The sequence below is a fragment of the Lissotriton vulgaris genome, chromosome 8 (assembly GCF_964263255.1).
Source record: "Lissotriton vulgaris chromosome 8, aLisVul1.2, whole genome shotgun sequence".
NCBI classification, from domain to species: Eukaryota; Metazoa; Chordata; class Amphibia; order Caudata; family Salamandridae; genus Lissotriton; species Lissotriton vulgaris.
The window spans coordinates 1,183,710,978-1,183,729,188 of record NC_141696.1 but is presented as its reverse complement, the minus strand read 5'-3'; the positions used below and the strand labels follow the sequence as shown (position 1 = coordinate 1,183,729,188).

Here is an 18,211-nt window from a genome sequence, read left to right as displayed (position 1 = left end):
ATAAGCTATCCCAGACATTGAAGAGAGTCCAGCAAAAAATGAACTGCAGGCTCCAAACTAATATATGCTCCTGAAAACTGCTTCAGTGTTATCCCTGCGCTGCGCTGTTGTTCTGACACCTTCCTTTCCACCCTCTTCCATATTTAACATCCTCACGTCTTTGCTAGGAGAACAAATGCTCCTTAGCCCTTTTGACTCCACCTGCATATAGGTCAGGTTAATCTTTTTTGTCCATGATGGCTTGCATCCTGTACTAAACCCTCCTGCAATGGCCTTGTCTATCTTCTCTTTCTTGGGTGTTATCTGTTGGTCTCTGCACACTTACCCTTCCGTCTCAAGGTTTCTTCCACCGCCATCACTCCATCCCAGTCCCATGAACAAGCCAACTCAGGAGATCCTACGTGGCTGTCCTCCATTCGCTCTATGCTTCACCTCATAATTTTTAAAGTCATGTATGGTTTTAATTTTAAAAACGGAAACACCTCCCCCTATTTATCCTTTCCCTTTACTGCCCTTTAATCCTTTTAGATGTCTATGAATCTTGGCTGTATGAAGTTTGTGAACCCCTGCACACATTAGGCTTTTACTGTATCTGTGGCTGGTGAAGACAAATAAGAGATGAAAGGGCATTTGGCGGTACATGGACATACATTATTAAGACAATTATTGTAATTATCGATACATTTAGCCTCACTAACCCCACATTAAGATTGGGAACATGTCCAGAAACCAATCCATATAAACCCTTCTCCACCTTGCTACACCGAAAGCCTTTTGAAAAGCCCAAAGCACATTACCAAACATGGTACACTCTATGCCTTCCTGTCAAGTTCAAGTTCGGGCATTTATATCGCGCACTACTCACCCAGAGGGTCTCAAGGCGCTTGGGAAGGGGTTCATTATTTGTCGAATAGTCAGGTTTTAAGTTCTTTTCTGAAGGAGATGTGGTTTTGAGTAAGGCGGAGGCGAGTGGGGAGTGAGTTCCAGGTCTTGGCTGCCAGGAAGGAGAAGGATCTTCCTCCCATGGTGGATTTTCGGATGCGCGGGACTGCGGCAAGGGCTTGATTGGACGATCTTAGTTGGCGGGTGGGTTTGTAGAAGGATATTCGAGTGTTGAGGCATTCGGGTCCCAGATTGTAGAGGGCCTTGTGTGCGTGGGTGAGAAGACGGAATGCAATTCTTTTGTTGATGGGAAGCCAGTGGAGGTCTGTTAGGTGTCCGGTGATGTGATCTTGGCGAGGGATGTCCAATATGAGTCGCGCTGATGCGTTTTGGATGCGTTGGAGTTTTTCTGTAATTTTGCTGTGATTCCGGCGTATAGTGTGTTACCATAATCCAGTCGACTTGTGACCAGTGCGTGGGTGACAGTCTTTCTTGTCTCGAGGGGGATCCAGCGGAAGATCTTTTTGAGAATCCGAAGTACGTTGAAGCAGGAGGATGAGACTGCGTTGACTTGTCTGGACATCGAGAGAGAGGAGTCTAGGATGAAGCCAAGGTTACGTGCATGGTCTGTGGGTGTGGGTGCTGTGCCCAGAGCGGAAGGCCACCAAGAGTCGTCCCAGGCAGAGGGGGAAGATCCTAGGATGAGCACCTCCGTTTTGTCTGAATTGAGTTTTAAGCGGCTATGTTTCATCCATTCGGCTACTTCTTTCATGCCTTCGTGCAGATTGGTTTTGGCGATGTTGGGGTCTTTGGTGAGGGAAAGGATTAATTGGGTGTCGTTGGCGTAAGAGATGATGTTGAGGTTGTGTTGGCGCGCGATGGATGCGAGTGGGCTCATGTAAACGTTGAAGAGGGTGGGACTGAGTGATGATCCTTGTGGAACTCCACAGATGACTTCAGTGGCCTCTGAGTTGAATGGGGGAAGTCGGACTCTCGGAGTTCTCCCAGCTAGGAACGAGATGATCCAGTCCAAGGCTTTTCCTTGTATGCCGATGTTGCTGAGACGTTGTATGAGGGTGCTGTGGCAGACTGTGTCGAAAGCGGCGGAGAGGTCGAGTAGAATGAGGGCCACTGTTTCTCCGTTGTCCAGTAGTGTTCGGATGTCGTCTGTTGCTGCAATAAGGGCGGTTTCGGTGCTGTGTTTGGCTCGAAATTCGGACTGAGAGGGGTCGAGGGAGTTGTTGGATTCAAGGAAGGCGGCAAGCTGGCAGTTGACGGCCTTCTCAATGACTTTGGCCGGGAATGGGAGGAGGGATATGGGTCGGTAGTTTTTAAGTTCAGAGGGGTCTGCTGTGGGTTTCTTCAAAAGGGCGCGGAGTTCGGCATGTTTCCAGCTTTCTGGGAAGGTGGCAGAGTTGAACGAGCAGTTGATGACATCACGGGGTGCGATGATGGAGTCGGCTTTGTTGAAGATGTGGTGGGGGCAGGGGTCAGTTGGCGAGCCAGAGTGGATTGAGTTCATTAGGCGGGTGGTGTCTTCAGTGGTGATTGGGTTCCAGGCGCTAAGGATGTTAGTTGGCGGAGTAGGATCTGAGGGGTGTGGGGAGGGTAGATCGTTGGGAGTATTCTTGAAGCTGTTGTGGATGTCGGCAATTTTGTTGTAGAAGAAGGAGGCTAGCGCATCGCAGAGGTCTTGGGAGGGAGTGATGTCGTTAGATGCTGCGGTGGGGTTGGTGAATTCTTTGACGATGTTGAAGAGTTCCTTGCTGTTGTGAGTGTTGTTGTCGAGACGATCCTTGAATGCTGCCTTGAGGGTGGCCATGTTGTCGGTGTTTGGGTTTTTTCTCCATGGGATCTCTGAGCCAAGCCACACAGGTGACATTAGGATAATGGTATCCTAGAACAGCAGAAAGTGTTGATGCTACTACTGATGGCCATCTCCCTGAAGTCCATCATCATCAGATTTGTTACTCTCCCCAGAGACTTCATAATGCCACTTGGAAAAGTTGCTCACAATAGTGATAACATGTTCCTTTACAGAAGTGGGATGTTTGTTTTTGTTTTGTGTTACATAGGTGCTTAGGATGGCTGGACCAAATTAGACTATGCTGGTTAAAATCCAGAATTGCCCAATTCCCGAACTATTCGACCTCTTTGTTGACCTTTTGGTTGACAAATTACATGATATAATTACCTCTTCAACAATAATCAGACAACACCAAAACATAACGTGGGGTTTACCTACCAGCAGGCATAGACAACTACACTAAAAATTAAACAGTGGGAGGAGCTTTGCGCGCGTCCAAGATAGCCGGGTGAGCCGTGAACCCCGCCACCTCGGGAGATATCCTGTCTACTATCCTGATGCCAAGTGGTGGGAATAAGTGGCGGACGTGGAGCTGACTTAGATGCTGTTCTCCCCGTCCTTTTTGGCTCACGGGATCCTGAGAAAACGTCGAGTGAAGATTTGCAGCCTGCTAGCCTGGAAGCCGGGGCCTAGAGTGGGAGTGTGACCCCAGCCCGAGTTCAACAACAACGGGGCCAACCACCGGAAGTTGCCGCCTTATCCCCGCCTCTCGCCCGAACAACTCAAGCCATCTGTCGGGACCAGTGGAGATTCGTGCTCGTAGGTCTACTCGCACTGAGAATGAACAGATACCACGACTTTGGCGTTTTGGAGGGCGATTGGCAGAGATGTTGCGCCCGGGGGCGATCGAGTGGCTCGGAGGCCTGGGCGCTCCTGGTTTGAAATTTGCTGCCGAGCAGGACCGAGTGGGTCAAGTGCTGTGGTCCGCTCAAGAGGACAAAGAGACGTCGTGACTATCTGGTTCATCCCGAAGGCGGAATGGCGACCAAACCGGAGGCGGATAAACAGCAACCCAAAAGTACAAGGGGATCCCGGATCGTCCAGTCGAATAAGCTGGACGAGACACACATCCCAGTGGTTCCCCTGTAGGGTTTGGGAAGTCACAAGACGGCGGTGGTGAGGCCTCGGGCCAGGCTTCGGAACCAACATTGTCGGACGTGATGGCAGCCATTGAAGGAGTCCAGACCTCCCTCAGAAAGAAGATGGAGTCACTAGAACACAAGCTAGACACTGTGACTATCGAAGTGAACTTAATCCGAGCTGATCTCACTAAAACTAGTGAGAAAGTGAAATCACTGGACATTAAAACGACGAGTTTGACTGATGATGTGGCTGAACTACAGCGGGAGATACGGAGCCTCAAGGCCTCCAGTGAAACGGCGATTCGTAAGTTGGACGACTATGAAGGACGGGTCCGGCGGAACAATGTGCGAATCATTGGAGTCCCGGAGAAGGCCGAAGGTCAAGCTCCAGACCTATTTGTGGAGGACATAATATTAAACCACTTGAAACCGAAGGGACTCAGCAACCTTTTCACAGTGGAACGGGCACACAGAATCCCGGGTGGAAGACCGCGGACGGGGCCCCCACCCCGACCGATGATTGCGAGAGTGCTCAATTACAGGGACAGAGACGCTATCCTGCAAGCCTCCCGGACCGGAGGGCCTTTACAATTTGAGAACTCCACCCTCAACTTTTTCCCAGACTTTACGCAGGCAGTTCAGAGACAGCGGCAGAGTTTCGTAGGAGTCAAGAAGAGGCTCCGCGATAAAGGACTTAAATATGCTATGATGTTTCCTGCCAAACTGCGAGTTGAGACGGAGGGGAAGGTCTGGTTTTTCGACAATCCAGAAGTTGCTTTGGACTGGGTGGAGAGCCTTCCCTCTCGGGGAGGTCCTCAGAGACAGAGAGGCGATGAAGATGGGGGCCCGCAAGAACAGTAACATTGCGTGTTTCAATCACTGTGTAGCTGGAAGGTTCAGGAGGGGGCCAGATGTTGGGTATTCCCGTAGGAGGTGTTTGATATAATTGACTATGCTGAGTTTAACTACCCGGGGGTGCGCGGGACAGCGGAGAGCCGAACTTCTCCTCAGTTCTATTTTTAGATAGCTGTTTAGTTAGATGACGGGGCGACAGGCACACTGCGAGTTAGGGGTTGACAAAGGCCGCGAGCAGGGGTGCAGGGTGGGGGGAGGGGAGGGGTGTTGTTTTGTATGTGTATGCGCGTAAGTGATTTTGTTGAGTATTATTATTTCTTCTCAGGTGAAACTAACGTATTGACGCATTTCATGCATGGGTTCAACGTCACGTGATATTCATGGGTCGGGGATGAGAGTGTTAAGTTGGATTGTAAACGGTTTGGGGGACAGGATTAAGAGGAGGATGGTCAGTCAGCTTTTCAAAAGACACTCCCCAGACGTGGTACCACTCCAAGAGACGCACCTAGTGGGTAACAAATGCTGAGCCCTCCATAAAGGGGGGTATAAATTGGTGGCACACGCGGGATTTACTTCCGGTTCCAGGGGGGTGGGAATCCTGGTTAAAAACTCATTCCCATTATCCATACAGGCGACTTGGATTGACCAAAGTGGCAGATACGCTGGAGTTTCCGGTCAAGTAGGGGGCCGGACGGTCACTCTCCTATCCATATATGTGCCCCCAGGCCTTCAGACTGAGACATTTCGAGACTTGAGCGCTATTTTTCTAACCCATCCTCTTGGATGCCTAGTATTAGGTGGCGACTTTAATTCAGTGGTAGATGGGGAGATTGACCGTCGACAGCCCCGGGTGCTTACGCAGACGCAGAGGTGGCTGTCCGACTTTCTGGTTATGTTGGGTTTGGTTGACAGTTGGCGAGTGCTCAATCCAGATTCCTCGCATTATATACAGGTCTCGGCCGCTCATGGCACTCTGTCTCGACTAGACTATGTACTAATCCCGGCGGCGATGACGCCCTTGATTAAAGAAGTTAAGTATTTGGGGTGAGGAATATCAGACCACTCCCCGCTGTGGATTGGTCTCGCTCTTGAGATGCCGTCAGTGGGTAGGGTGGCACCCATAGGGGCTTGGCGGTTAAAGGACCCTGGGCCCGATGAAGTTAATTCCATTTTACCGATTCATAAATACCGATTGATACCGAATCGGTATTTATGAATCGGAAATCCGAATGTAGATAAAACATGGTAAAAAAATACCGAATCGGTATCATTTGGAATCGTGACTCGGTAAATACCGATTCGGTAAAGTCCGAATCAGTAATTACCGAATCGGTATCACCCATACAACCCAATGGGCCACCAGGCCCATAGGAATGAACGGGAGATACTAATTCGGTAAATACCGATTCGGACTTTACCGAATCGGTAAAAGCCGATGTGGAAAATTCGAAAAGGAGACATGTGAGCCAGACAACCAATCGGGGACACCCACCCCACCCCACAACAAAGCCAATGTAAATTCAACCAACCAGAGGCAAGTACCACACCCAATACCTGGAGTTGGCCACACCCATGCAGGTGCAGAGCCACAGAACTGTTTGGAGTGCAGGAGGGGAGACAGAGGAGCAGGCTGCACTGATCCCAGCAGAGCATCAACATGGAGTCCCAGGAAGGCCAGAAGGATGGTGTGGACAGAAAAAGAAAGATCAAATTCAGCCCAACTGAGCTGCAGGTGCTGGTGGAGGAGGTAGTGCAGTATTACAGCCAGCTTTTCGGGAGACAGTACCTCCAAGTGGTAGAGTCAGTCAAAAGATCCACCTGGCTGGCCATACAGAGCAAAGTTAATGTCCTTGGAATTACACACCGTGAAATTGAAGACATTAAAAAAGGTGGTATGATCTGAGGATCACCACCAAAAAGAAGATCGCCAGCCAGAGGAAAGAATCATTAGCCACAGGTGGAGGAAAGAGCCGGGCACCAAGCCTCACAGAACTAGAGCAGATGGTGGAATCAACAATGGAGCCAGAGAGCATACATGGGATTGGGGATGCTGACAGCTCAGCCAGAGCTGCAAGAAAGAAAGGTAAGATGCATGTACATGAATCCCCACCCATTCCCTGGGCCCTTCCCCAATGTGGGTTACACATGCACAATCCAGGACAGATGTCAGAACTCCCCTGAATGCATCATGGTAGTCGTAGTCACAGGAACATTCAACAAAGCAGCCAACACAGAACACTGCATGCCATGCCACACCCCCCATACACAAGCAGTTGCAGCTCAGGAAACTGCATGATGAGAATATGTACAATGAAAACACACAGGTGATCATTGTCCATGTCTTCCCACAGGCGAGTCATCGCGCAGTGCAGCGCAGGGAGGGATGGCAAGTGCAACAGCTACGCCTGCGAGGGAGAAGGCCACAGACAAAGGAGGACCCACCACTGTCCCCGAGGACACTACCACAACGCAGGCACCCACACCAATGGAGGAAGACACCACAGCGCAGCCACTCTCACCCCTGCTGTTTGAGACACAGACAACAGCAGTACCTGAAGGTGCCACAACACCGAGCTCAGGGTCCTCTGTGCAAATGAGGCCACGGAGGCAGGACGTACCACCACTTAGGATTCTTGAGATCTCCGATAATGATGAGGTGGAGGCACAGGCACCTAGCAATCCAACAGTGACAGGGAATGCAGGGCAACAGGGTTCATCCGGATCTAGGCGTGCAGGTGCCCATGGACATAGGGCACGTCAGCAAGATGAGGGACAAGAAATGCAGGGTGTGTTTGCCGGGTTGGAAAGCACAATGGTGAGGATTCAGCGCATGCAGGCCAAAGGGATCATGGCAGTGCACAGACAGGTGCGCATCCTCAACAGCAGGATGACAAACATTGATAGGGGCATAAGCGCCATGGCCACAGGAATGGAGTCCATGGCTAAAGGAATGGAGTCCATGGCAGAGGGGGTGAGGGACATGGGTGTGCGCATGGGTGCTCTCTGTGACAGGCTAGAGAGTGATCATGCAGAAAGGCGCAGGAACAGGCACGAACTAAAGCAGTTAAACAAATCCATGAACCGCTCGAGACTGCAACCACCCTGCTATGCCGCAGGTCTGTCAACATGCAGAATGACAAAGTGCACTGCTGCACTGACTTGTCCCGGGGGATGGGGAGGGTGACCTCTGCTATGGAGGTACTGCTGACACAGCAGACAGCCACTGCTGGTGGTGAAACGTGCGTCGTGGACACGGAGGTTTCCACAAGCAGGAGTGGTTCCAGCATGCCTGTACAGGATGTTCGAAGGAGCTCCAGGCTACATACTGATGACCCTGGCACCACTGCGCACGTTGGCCCCCTGCCCCGTGGTTCCCAAAACATCATGCGTAAACGCAAACATTGACACTTCTTCCTTGACACAGGACAAGTCACAGTGGAGTTAACTCTGGCCACCCAGTGTGAATAGTGTATTTTATTTAAATCTTGTGTTCTTCCTTCTGTGGAGTCAGGTTGTGCAAATTAAACAGAGTGCTCCAAGTAGTCAACCTGCCTATGTGTCATCTATATGTTAGAAATATCTGTTTGTGATTTCTGCGCGTCTCAGTCTGCCATCTGTTGCTGGTGCTACACCTGCTGCATTGTCATCGGCTTGTTCTGTCCCATCATCCATGTCCTCATGATATGCGAGTTCTACCTCAGTGCCAACCTTGGTGGCAAGGTTATGCCGCATGGCGCAGGTAGCTATGATTTTGCAACACATCAGTGGCGTGTACTGCCGTGCACCTCCACTCTTATGGAGGCACATAAATCTGCTTTTCAGCAGTCCAAAAGTACGTTCAACAACGCAACGTGTTGTTCTGTGTGCCACGTTGTAACGCCTTTCGCTCCTTGTAGATAGATTCAGGTAGGGTGTCAGGACAAATGAATGCAGCGCATATGCACTGTCACCGGGTGGAAAATTAAATTGTATTTAGTCACATGCTCATAATTGTTCCTTCTGCATTGACTGTCAGGAAGTCTCACACATACTCACCTAGTAGATATCCATCCCCAAATTCACCAGCCACAGGGCGTCTGTATATCCCACCATTCTGAAATATGTAGGAGTCGTGGGTACTCCCTGGAAATTTTGCTACAATGTCCGTTATCATGTTACCAGCGTTGCAGATCACCTGCACATTGATGGAATGCGTAGACTTCCGATTTCTGTATATGTGTTCAGTTGCTGCTGGTGGGCATAGTGGGATATGCGTCCCATCGATACAACCAATGATGTGCGGAAACTGTGCAAGGTGATAGAATTCAGTTTTTGTTTTTGCAAGATCAGCAGGTGTGTCAGGGAACTCTATGTAGTGTTCCATCCTCTGCATCATGGAGTCAATGAATTTTCTGAAAAACTGTGAAAGGCAGCTCTGAGACACCCCACCTATTGCAGCAATCGCATGCTGGTAGCTCCCAGAAGCCAAAAGATGTAGGCAGCACAACAACTGCACGTGGGGTGGGATGGCGTGTGCTCTTGGGGTTGGGTGTTCCAGATATGGGTGGAGGTCCCTGATCAAGTCAAGGATGGTTCTGGGGTGGAGTCTGTACCTTTGCAGGATTTCAGGTTCAGTCAGTTGGAAGAGGGTGATCCTCTGCCTATACACCTGCTCCTCCATTTGCCAGACCCTCTCTCCTGCTGCCTGTATCCGTAGCCGCCTTGCAATGACATAGAAAGAAGCAATTGTGTTTGCAGTGTTGCATTTTGGGGCCTTCTTTTATAGGCTCTACCTGGTTTCCACCTGCTTTCATTCCATGGTAATTACCGACTCTTAAATACCGATTTTCATGGAATTCAGTATTTTTTTAGTTTCCTACATCTCGATATGGCTTTTTTACCATTTCTTATTTTCCGATTCAGTAAATGAGGAATCGGTAAATGAGGAATCGGTAAGTTCCGATTCGGTATTTTACCATTTATTATTTACCGATTCGGAAAATATGATTTCGGTATTTTCCGAGTCGTGAAATACTGATTCGGTATTTTACCGATAGGTTTTTCGCGATTCGGTACTTTTTAGGTCACATACATCTCGATTTTCATATACCAGTCGGTAAGGGCGAAAATTACCGATTTTCGGCCGTTACCGACCGGTATTTGCCTACCTACATCGGGCCCCCTGTGATTAAGAAGGAGGTTCTCCAGATGTCGGAACGTTATTTTAAGGAGAATGTAGGGTCGGTGGGTTCCGCTAGGTCACTTTGGGAAGCGTATAAAACAGTTGCTAGAGGCGAGGTGTTGTCCATAGTGTCTAGGAAAAAGAAAGAGGGGCAGTCAGCGGTGGTTCGCAAAGAAGAGAAGGTATTGCGTCTGGAAGAGAGAGTAGCAAAGTCGCAAATGGAGGCGGATCTCCATCTGTTGAAACTCCGAGAGGAGGAATATAGGAATCTCGTCAGGGAAAGCGCGGTAGCTCAGCATAACGCCACTCAGAGCCGTATTTACGAGCACGGCGATAAGGCCGGCAGATTGATAGCGTGGCTTGAGAGAGGGGAGCAGGCCTCTCGGTTGGTGCCCGAATTGGTAGGACCGGAACAGAGTAAGATCACAGACCCACAGGCCGTGACGGATGAATTTGCTTAGTATTATCTTGGGGTATACGCGACGGTTTGTGACTTCACGTAAGAGGAGAATGGTGATATGATCAAGGACATAATTATGCCGCACTTATCAGAGGATGATAGGAGTTATCTAGACTCAGCGCTGACAGATGATGAGGTGGCCCAGACGATCCGGCAGGTTAAATCCGGTAAGGCTACAGGCCCCAACGGAATACCAGTTGAACTATACAAACTGAATGCCAATAAACTTGCCCACTACATCCGTGCAATGTTCTTAGAAAGTTGAGAGAATGGTGAGCGTCCATATGACCAGCGAGTGGCCAATATTGTAGTTCTCCATAAAGCCGACAAGCCGAAGACGGAGTGTTCCTCCTACAGGCCCATATCGCTCCTCAATGCTGAGCCCAAAATATTGGTGAAGCTCCTGGCTATCAGATTGGTAAAGGTGATTACGACCTTGATTCATCCAGACCAATCTGGTTTCATGCCGCGCCGCAACACAGCTTTAAATCTGCGTAGGTTGCATAGCGTTCTCGGGGCAGCCAATACAATACAGGAGCAGGAGGTTCTGGTATCATTGGATGCCACAATGGCCTTTGATAGAGTGGAATGGCCCTATTTGTCTGCGGTACTGGCGAAGTTAGGATTTTGGAGGGAATTTATCAGCTGGGTGCGCCTACTATACGCTGCTCCCCTGGCAAGAGTGGTTGTCAACAATTGTAAATCCGGTGATTTCTCCCTCAAGAGGGGCACCAGACAGGGATGCCCATTATCCCTGTTACTCTTTGCGTTAGCTATGGAGCCACTGGCGGCTTGGGTGAGGTGGGACATTACGATACGCGGTCTGCGGAGGAGGCCTGGCTGGGAGGATAAGACTTCATTGTATGTGGACGATGTCCTGCTTTATCTCACGAGGCCCAAGGACTCCTTCCGTTTTTTCCTTGATGTACTTGCTATTTTTGGGAGGTATTCTAGTCTAGCTATTAACTGGAATAAATCAGTGATGTTTGTGGTGGCTGGAGATCCCCCGGTGATCCCGCGGACTTGCCCCATCCGCATAGAGACGGTTGGGTTTAAATACCTGGGCATATTTGTCACGCTAGACCCAAAAATGCGTTACGATAATAATTTGGCTTCCCCTTTGGCCCGGTGTCGGCGCGATGTGTAGCGGTGGAAATCTCTTCCAATTTCCCTGCTGGGTAGAGCCACGCTCTTCAAGATGATGCCTTGCAAAGTTTTATGGACCCGGTGGCGGTTGGGTACTTCAAGGAGATTGAGGCTCTTCAGAGACAGCTGCTGTAGGATGGTGTGGCCCGTATCGCTTTTAAGAAACAAACTCTTTCCTGGTATGATGGTGGGATTGGTCTTCCCGACCTTCGTAGATACTACTGGGCCTCACACTTGGCCGCAGTGAATCAAATCATTTATGGACTCCCAGATGCCCCAGGTTATGCTATGGACCGGAGTCAGGCCCCGGGTGGGAAGACAGACAGAGTGCTTTATTCTAAGATGGGGAATACCCTCTTTCGGGCCAGACTGCACATGCGGTACATGTATGGCACGCAGCCAATAAATGTTTGGGGTGGGAGGGCTAAATCATGCTCGCCACTCCCTTGTTGAACTTCGAAAAGTTAGGCAATTTGTGGAAAACTAAAGGGTTCGAAAAATGGGACCTCATTGGAATTACTCAGATTAAGGATGTGTGGGGGAAGGTTTCGGTACTTACATTCGACTCTTTAGCGAAACAGTATAGTTTGCATCAGACTGAATACTTCCGTTATCTGCAAGTGAGGCATGCTCTTGACACTCATGTCCCCAGGGGCTCGGAACTCCCGGAGGCATCCCCTCTTGAGGACCGGCTATTAGACGGGCATATCCCGGAAAAAAACATTTCTCTTATTTACCGGAAATTGATTGACAACTCAGAAGACTCGTTGGTGAGACTTCGGGCACATTGGTGTGCGGATGGGTTGGAATTGGATGATGCGGATCGGGCACAGTGGTGTGCGGATGGGTTGGAATTGGATGATGCGGATTAGACGGAAGCAGTATCCTTCCCCAAAGTCGTTGCTATCCAGATGCGGCTCCGCCTGGTGCAGCTGAAAATATCGCACAGATCCTATATGACGGGCCGCGCCTGGTGCGCATGGGGCGAGCCGAGAGTGGAGTGTGCAGAAGAGAGTGTGGGGAGGAAGGTACCCTGATGCATATCCTTTGGCACTGTACGGTAATACAAGAATTCTGGGTGAAGATTCATGATGAGTTGAGAGATGTAATTGGGCTGGAGGTGCGTCTGGAGGCCCGGACATGTTTGTTAAACGTGTGGGAGCCAACGGATTTGAATGACTATCAGAAGCAGTGGGTCACACTGGCATGTATGGTGGCCAAACGAAATATTGCACAATTATGGGGAGCTCGTCAGCCGCCTGAGTTAATAAATGGGCAGACGATCTTGACTGGTGCATGCTCAGAGAACGGGCAGTATATGTAGCCAGGGGTTGCCCGCGGAAGTGGGGGAAAATTTGGAGAGCGTGGAATGCTCATCGTGGAAGTCTCTGTGAGCCACCTACGCCGGTGCCGGACCAGGTGGCACTGGAATCCCCTTGACCCCAGTCTTAATCATTGAATGTTTTATCCTGCATTGTGCAATATGGACCCATATGAGGTAATTGAATGCCTTCACCTGATATCATTTTTCTTTGTTGTATTGTTTATAATAAAAAAGAGTTACAAAAAAAAAAATTAAACAGTGTCTGTAGGAAGGTGGCTACCTGACTATGGTTACCACAGATTTTTTGCCTTGTGTTTAGCTGGTTTTCGACTTAGTTGGCCTGGTTCCCTGATAATCAGGGCCCCAGGCTATCTGCTCTCTCTGTAAAATGGATTCCATGTACCCTAGGTGCATAACTAGATTGGCTTGGGTCACCTTATCAGCCCCTGTACAGAGCACTATAGATGCCCAGGGCACAGGTGCATCCAAGTCCTACCAGGGGCTGCAGCATATCTTTTGCCACCCCTGGCTGGCTATCTAAAATTGACACAACTGGCTGATCACTCAGCTGGGGCAAGGTGGTGTAATCACCCCTTGCTTAGATATAATATGCCTATATCTAAACCTAACTGGACACATATAAACCTATCAGTCACTCCTATGGCAGGCCTTAACAATCCTGGAGGCAGAGTGCTTGGTTTTATGTGAGATGGTGCTCTAGCATGAGCTGAGCCTGTCTGCAGCTGTCGGGACCAATTCCCTAAGCTGTTCCGGGAAAATGCCATACCATATACTATTAAGTGCATTATAATCCTCGCGGTTATATAGCAACTTTGGTTTGGCTTTATCAAAACATGTCGTGTAAGGTGTCATACGATTTGGAATACTAACCCCTCGCCAGTCCTGGCGACGGGGGTAGCATTCCACCCCTCTAGAGGGAGACGACATGTTACTTTGCTAAAACGCGGTTGATTTTAAAAGAGCCTCAGATCCACAAAATGGATGCTCCTGCCACAGACACGAGTCTGACCTCCTGCAGCTGACCGAAACTCAGCCAAGGAGGCCTGGACAAAGGGTTTCCTGTCACAGGGAGGTGTCACACCACCATCCAGACAGGAGATAGTGGATTGTAGCAGGGAGGTTTGAAAGAAACCAGACACTGCCTGGGGAGCACAAGGCTTCCCCTTGCATAATCCGGCCAAACCGGTTCTGGGGCACACCAGCCCCTGTCCCAGCGCGGCCTGGATCAAAGGAAAGGGGTGTATCCACCCCCTTCCTGGGTCCCACCCATAGGAGGGGACCTAGCAGGTAATCCAGCCCCCTAGATTGGTATAAGAATGGGAGCAGTGCCAACGCACTCAGATTTTCCTGATGAAACATAAGAAAGGAAAATCTGGACCCCTCGACATCCTACTCGACGTAGAAGACTGAAGAATCTCCCTTGTGGTCAAGGAGTGACCACCCTGTGCAAACAGGCACCATCCAGCACCTCGACGTCTGCTTTGTTGCAGTTCCCGCCGGAACTCGAGCGACAGAGATCGACGAGATCAAGCTTGCCTGCCTTCTTACAGCCCGATCCACAGTCCCTGCAGAGCCGAGACCCGTGGAGGCGACCGGAAGCGTGGGGCACGCCATCTTGAAAAGACCAAGAGACGCTGACCGTGCAGCCCACGAGTGACCCTTGAAGCTGTACACCGGTGTTTGAGAAGCCCCAACCCTGAGCCACTCTTGCACCGAAGCTCACCCCTCTACACTCATCGAGTGCTGCATGGGGCCCTTCTGCTTGCTTTGGCTCGACGCGTTGGCCCGGTCACTTGCCAGCTGGCTTGTGGCCCCTGTGCCGACGAAAACCTAAAACCGACTTGCGATTCTGGTTGCTCCAGACTTGCACCAGCTCCTCTGAAAAGGAGCACCCGCTCTGACCCTCCTGGTCCGAGTGAGAAGCAATCTTCCGGTCCTGCGTGGATTGCTCTTGCCAAGTGTTGTTTGCTCCGATCTTGAAGCCGACAGCACCGACGGTGAGAGCCTGCGTGGGACAGCTCGTGACCCGCTCCTGGACGTCGCAGATGCCCCAGAGCCCACGTGGCAGCGGAGAGAAGCTCCTCGACAACCACCTGATTGCGCCCGACATTGCCTGGTTCCGTCCTGGTTCCACCCTGGTCACTGCTGAGTGACCCAGACTCTGTCCCCTCTGCTTTCAGGTACTTTTCTACTCTGATCCACCCTTGGATCACACCGGACACTTCTCCTTCACATCGCCTGCAGCATCTTCAGCTTCAAGCACCAAGAACCTGCGTGACGAAACCCGACGCCACTTCGACCCTATGCACCCTCTTCCTGTGGGTGAGGTAACATTGCAACGCCGGTGTTCCCACACTGGTACACACCTCTAGGGTCTGTGTCTAAAGTTTTGACCAACTAGGTTCAGCGGAAGTATCCTAAAACTCTATTTGTGTAACTTTTACGCACCATTGACTTAACATTGGTGCATGCGTGTGCTTTAAGCGCTGCACCCGAATCCCGCCGGCTTTTCCCGACTTCAGCATTGCTTGTCCAGACTACTCTCAGCGATTCCCTAGGCCCTAGGCCTAACCACTGTTCGATTGGTATCTCTTATACCACTTTCTTAATATATGGTTTGAGTGGCCACCCGCCCTCATCCATAATTGTGCAACTTTGTATGTTATACTGTGCTTTTGATTTAACGCTTGTGCCCCTTTGCTCATAAAGAGTACTAGGGATTATTTTTAGTAATAAACATATATTTTTATAACATATACTTGTGTGGTGTCCTTTCATTTGATATTACAGGATTGTGATTGGTAAAACAGCTCGCTTAACACGACGTCTTGAGTTTAGCCTTTAAGGCTGCTTAGTCTATGCTACCATTAAGATAGCTTGTCTATAAGGTTGACTTACAACCAGACACCATAAGGGATTGTTTTGGCTGATACAAGGTGGTTCCAGAATTGGAAACATCATATATCAGGCCAACTTCTCACATTGGTGCGCAGCGGTGCGGTTTTGAGCTTGCTGTTGTTTTACCATTGCAATCTTTTTATCAAATTGAAAGATCATATAAAGTACCCTAGGTACATATAAATCAAAAGCTTAGAATATTAAGTTATTCTGAACTTAGTAGTTGTAGATTAAAGGGATTAGCACACCCTGACTACAACTCACTAGCAAGGTACAGTAGGAAAACACTTAGTGTAGGTAAGTGCACCACTTGCACCTCACTAGCAGTCATGTCTGACACAGGAAGAGCTTCAGGTTCTGCCCCTGTGACAGTTGACCTTACCAAGGCAACTTCCAGCTATGACAAACTTAGCCACAAAGACTTGAGTGCCTTGTGCATTGCAAGGGGGCTAAAAAGGGGCAGAAACCCCACCATTCCTTCCCTGATAGCCATCCTGGAAAAGGATGACTTAGATAAGGCGAGTGCAGCTCCCTTAGACTTAGGAGATGGAGTGAACACCCCTGAGAATGAGAAAACTCCAGAGGAGGAAGAAGGAGAGGAGGAAGAGGAGGAAAATGGCTCAGTAGTAGATGGGCCTGATGATCAGGATCAGAGGGATAACCAGGTACCAGTGGGGAGGGCTTAGCCGAGCCAACTTGGACCTACATGGGAATGGAGAGGGCCAGCACCTCCCCAGATCCTATAACCTAGTTCCCACAGGCAATAGAAGGGTGAGATCTCCCTCAGGATATTCTCACATTTCTAGTGTCTCCAGAAACTCTCAAAGGGGAATGACTTCCCCCCAGAGAAGAGAGCATAAGGCCAGGATGAGAGCTGTAGAACTCCAGATAGAGAGGGAAGAGTTAGCCCTGGCCCAAGCTAAACTTGCTTTAGCAAGGGAACAGAAAATATGTGGCTTAGATGCCACTGGTGGCAGCAACAATAATCCTAGAGAGAAAGACAGGTCCTATAATAGTAGAAACCTGACAAAGATTGTGCCCCCCTACACAGAAAGGGATGACATCCACAAGTGGATAACTGCTCTTGAGAGAGCCTGCATGGTACAGCAGGTTCCTGAGGAACAGTGGGCAGCAATCTTATGGTACTCCTTTTCAGAGAAAGGGAGAGATAAGCTCCTCACTATCAGACATGAGGATGCTAAAAACTACAAAGTCCTGAAGAGTGCTCTAATAGATGGGTTTGGCTTAACCACTGAACAGTACAGGTTGAAGTTCAGAGACACCCAGAAGACACAGACACAGGACTGGACTGATTTTGTAGATTGTGCTACTAAGGCTCTGGAGGGTTGGCTACATGGCAGCAAAGTACATGACTTTACAGGATTGTATAATTTGATTATGAGGGTGCAGATCCTAAGTAATTGTCAGAACCAGCTCTTACACCAGCACCTGGTGGACTCAGATTTGACCTCTCCCCAAGAATTGGGAAAGAGGGCAGATAAATGGGTCAGAACCAGGATTAGGCCTAAGAATCAGGACAGTAACAAGAAGGAGTCTACCAAGCTTCAAGAAAAGGGTGGGGATAAAAGTAAGGAAAATACTTCCCCAGGGCCCCAAAACTCCAAGAATGGGGGTGGGTCCCAAGACACTTCTTCAACTCAGAAAAAACCTTATTGTCATGCCTGTAAACAGGTTGGGCATTACAAAACAGACAGCTGTTGTCCCAAGAATGGCAATAAAGAGAATATACCTCCAAAGGTAGCTCCAACACCCCCTGTTACTGTCAGCAGTAATCCTCCAGGAAGTGGGAGCACACCAAGGAATCTGGGTGGGTTTACTTTTGGAGCCCAGGTGGACCCTGGCCTATCCAGGTCCCCATCCCCAAATGATCTTGTTTATGAGACTGGCATGGGGTTTGCCAACTTCTCTGATTGCCCAAACACCATGAGCAAATATAGACAAGAACCCATCATCAATGGTTTGAAAGTTTAAGCCTTTAGAGACACAGGGGCTAGCATCACCATGTAAATGTATTGGCATTTATATAGCGCACTACTTACCCGTAGGGTCCCAAGGCGCTTCGACCGCTGCGAAACCCTTCCTGGCTTCCCTGAGAGATGGTCCCTTAATGGGTATCTCCAGGGTGAGACCAGGCATCCCCGGCGGTCTGGTGGGGCCGTTAGTGAAGATGAGGCAAGCTAATGCCCAGAGTTGCCGAGTGTGATCGCTGATCAGAGTGGGCACCGAGGCGAGAGAATTATCGAGTCCGCTGACCCTGGTCCAGAAACCTGCCGCGCCGGGAATAGAACCCTGGTCCCGGGCCGTCCTCTGCTCTCGGGTCTGCCGCCTCTAACCAGTGAGCCACACTACTTCACCATGGTGGCTGACTGTATAGTCCCCTCTAAGCAACTTTTACCAGGTGCCACATACCAGGTAACAAACATTGATGGAATCCAGACAAATCATCCCATGGCAGTAGTAAGTCTCAGCTGGGGAGGTGTCACTGGCCCAAAGA

The 18,211-nt window shown here is 49.8% G+C and overlaps 1 protein-coding gene across 1 annotated transcript in view; it reads right to left on the bottom strand.

Annotated features, from left to right (window-relative positions):
• The window catches only part of VPS36 (vacuolar protein sorting 36 homolog), a 262,064-nt gene that overhangs the window by 202,605 nt on the left and 41,248 nt on the right, over positions 1-18,211 (bottom strand). The window lies entirely within an intron of this gene.